General features: G+C 44.5%; 1 pseudogene; it reads right to left on the minus strand.

The window, feature by feature from the left end:
* Positions 1–530: 530 nt before the first annotated feature.
* On the minus strand, positions 531–1380 carry LOC110295512 (annotated as a pseudogene).
* Positions 1381–3558: the final 2178 nt, after the last annotated feature.

The following is a 3558-nucleotide window of genomic DNA, read 5'->3' on the forward strand; positions in this document are numbered from 1 at the left end:
CTTGTAAATTGTGTGTGTTGCCTGAGGCTTATAAATTGCATGCATTTCCTGAACCTTGTAAGTTGTATGAGCTTTCCCCCTCCCTACAGGAAGGACCATTTCCACTCAGAGGAAAAAGCTATACAATGTTGCTTAATTTGGCAAGAAGACAGATCTAAAACCAGATCAACAAAAGAAAACACCCACAGACACACAGACCTAACAGAGACCAGGTAGTTGCCTGGTACGGTAGTAACCAAACCTGCCTCATGAGAGAAGAACACAGGAGATTTCCTATGAAGGGAATCATTAAAGTTGAGTGAAGATTTGAAGCAGTCATGGGAAGCAAACGCATTGATGTGTTACAACATTATGGCACCATGATGGCTCTAACCATTGTTGGTGTGAAAGAAGCTTGTGTGTGAGAAAAGACTGGAAAGGGTAGCTAGAGGGCAGTTTGAGCTACTTATACCATGTTTTGTTTTTCATCTTTTAGGAACTTTACTTTCCTTCAACCTTTTTCCCCTGTACTTAGATGTCTGCAGAGGGGCTCAGGACCACTCAGTGGTAGCTCCAACCCACTCGGTGGCCTGCACTGTGAGAGCTGTTGACCAATCTTCAGTGGCTGGCGGCACACACTAGTCTTCTGTGGAGAACTTCTGGATGGGCACAAGAGGGTACCTGCACACCCTCAGACCAGGTGGCCACCTCAGGCTGAGCAAAGGTGAACTCAGAAGCTGGTGCAGACCATTCATCCTGAAAGGCCTCTTTGGTCACAGCCTTCTCAACAGCAGCTTGCTCTTCCTTCCCAATCTCCTCTGGGACTCTGTAGAAGTAAAGATCAGAAATACCCTCCCATGGATGCTCACGGGAGATAGTACCTCGCATGTGCGGCACATCCTAGGTCAGCATCCACCACATCAAACCCTCTGAGTGAGCTCCCTTGTTGTTGCATGGGATGGCAATACCCACATAGCCCAGGGGAGAATCTGTGTTACACAGAGCAATGGTGGACAGGTTGATTTAAGAGGCCTTTCTAAGGGATTTGTAGTCAGCCTTGGGATCAGTCAACACTAGAAGCCATGGCTTCTGAAAGACTGCTTGGATCTGGTTAGTGAAGGTCCCAGGTATAAAGTAGCCAGCAATTGAAGTGGCTCCAGTTCACTTCAGTGAACTTCAGTACAGCCGCCTGGCCAGTCTTCCTGAAGGATATGACACTGCAAACTCCAGCCTTTCCCAGGTCCTCTTCAGATTTATGACATAGATATGGTCACTTTTCCTTTTGTAGATGTACTGCTCCATCTGAAAGTCAAGGTTGGTGCCACCGAAGTGGGTTCCCTCAGCAAGGAATTTGAGGACATTCTCCTCCTTCATCTGCAGGACATCAAGGGCTCAGGACATTGTGTAAATTTCCCTTTAAGTTATGATAGGGGCCAAGAACAACTTATATGGACCTATCCCTGAGCAGCATGGGAAGATGCTCATACCATCTTTGAAAGGATTGGTATCAGCTCAGGATCTTCAGCACCAAGTTCTCAACACAAAGGAGATTTATTTGTCCCAGAGAGACAGAGAGCAGGGAATAAGACAGGAGATAAAGGATGAGGGAGAAGAGGAAGCGAACAAGGGGGAGATATTTGTCCCTGGGGGTGGGGGCCTAAAGGACTGCCTCTGGATAGAGAGGAGACAGACATGGCCCATAGGAAAATGGCAGTTTATAAAGGTAAAAGGGGAAACCCCATGTTTGGACAATGTGTTTTCATTTTAATTGGGCATGTTGATTAGGTGAGCCAAAGGGGGCTTTTGAATACTAGACTTTAGCACTTTGATAGCTAGACCTTGGTAGTCATCCCCAGGAGGACAAAGTAGCCAAATGAGGAAATGGACATTTAGGGCTAGCTTTAGGGATATAATCTAACTTTGTTCGAGCTGGCTAGAGTCCCCTCAGTGTTCCTCTAACCAACAAAGCTTTAAGCCTGTCATCCAGAAGCTAAGGAAACTGTGTGATGTATTTCAGGAAATACACACATAGAAGAGGTATCACAGAGACAGACACATCTTCAGACATGGGGTCAGGAGAAGACGTCAGTCTTTGTATGTGTTTTACTTACTCACTTATAAGAAGAAAAGATGAAGATACAATGCAAGTACCAGAAGCCAGTCACAAGGATTTACAAGGGGGTAACATTCACTATCACAGACTCTCAGATCCCATCATTGCTGTCTGTAAAGAAATCCTAGTGGCTATGGTCATGTGGAGATAGTCAATGCTGCTCCATTTGATAAACTTTAGGAACAAACTTGGTCCATCAAGCTCTATGGTACTACATAAGCTTTATTTCCTACACAGGTGAGATAGAGAGAATGATACAGTGGCAGGGTGGGAGAGATGGTTCAGGCAGTAAAAGGGTTGCTCTGTAATCATAAGGGCCAGGGCTGAGATCCTCAGCACCCACAAAAAAGCCCGTGTGCTGCCCTGTGTTATAATCCTAACACTGGGTTGGGAGTGGTGCTTGCTAGCCAGCTGCTCTTGTAGAAGTAGTAAGCTCCAGGTTCAGTGAGAAACTGTCTCATAAAATGAGGTGAATATAGATAGAGTACATTACCCAATATCAACCTCTGACTGTTAAATGAAAGTGCATTTATGTACACCCACATGCATACATGTGCATACATAAACACACACATATGTGTGTATGTATGTATACATTTATGTATGTGTGTATGTATGTGTATATGTATCTGCATGTATATGTATTTCTCTGACATCTGCACTTGGCCTGAGTTCATTCCCTCAATCCATCCAGCTTCTATATGAACACGTGTTAGAATCTTTGTGTGAATTGTAGGATACCAAATGCTTGTTGACATTCCAGGATGGAAATGGAGAGGCAAAGAGATAGGTTCTGTGACAGCAGCAGCATTTCTGTGAAAGTGGCAATGACAATGTTCAGGATGGACCATATGGGTTTGTCTACATAGAGAATGAAGAAGAAACATTACAAGCTAAACACCTAGGCCAGGCAACTTGGACACATTCTGCCTCCAAATAAAATAAAAACTAAAGAGGGGCAGAGAGGGTAACTCAGTGGTAGAGCCCCTGACTAGAATTGCCCAGTGAAAGGCTGGGGACATGGCTCAGTGATAGAGCCCCTGCCTAGAATCCCCAGGGAGGGGCTGGGGGTGTGGCTCAGTGGTAGAGCACCTACCTAGAGCCTACCAATGAGTGCCTAGAGGCATGGCTCAACAGTAAAGCATTTGGCTAGTATGCACAAGACCCTATATTCAATTCTCAGAATAGTAACAACAAAAGAAACCAAAGAAAAGGCTCAATCCAATATTTTTACACCAAAATTCAGAGCAGCGTTATTCACAAGAATCAAAAGATGGAAGCCACCCAAGTACCACACACGGATGAATAGGTAAATACATATGCAAAAGGTAGGTCTATCCATACACAAGAATAGCATTCATTCATACAAATGAATGAAATTCTGATGTACTATGCAATATGGACAAGGCTTGCACAGATGCTCAATGAAACAAGTCAGTCACAAAAGAACTGCCTCATACTTCTAT

The sequence above is a fragment of the Mus caroli genome, chromosome 5, assembly GCF_900094665.2.
Source record: "Mus caroli chromosome 5, CAROLI_EIJ_v1.1, whole genome shotgun sequence".
In the NCBI taxonomy this organism is placed as follows: domain Eukaryota; kingdom Metazoa; phylum Chordata; class Mammalia; order Rodentia; family Muridae; genus Mus; species Mus caroli.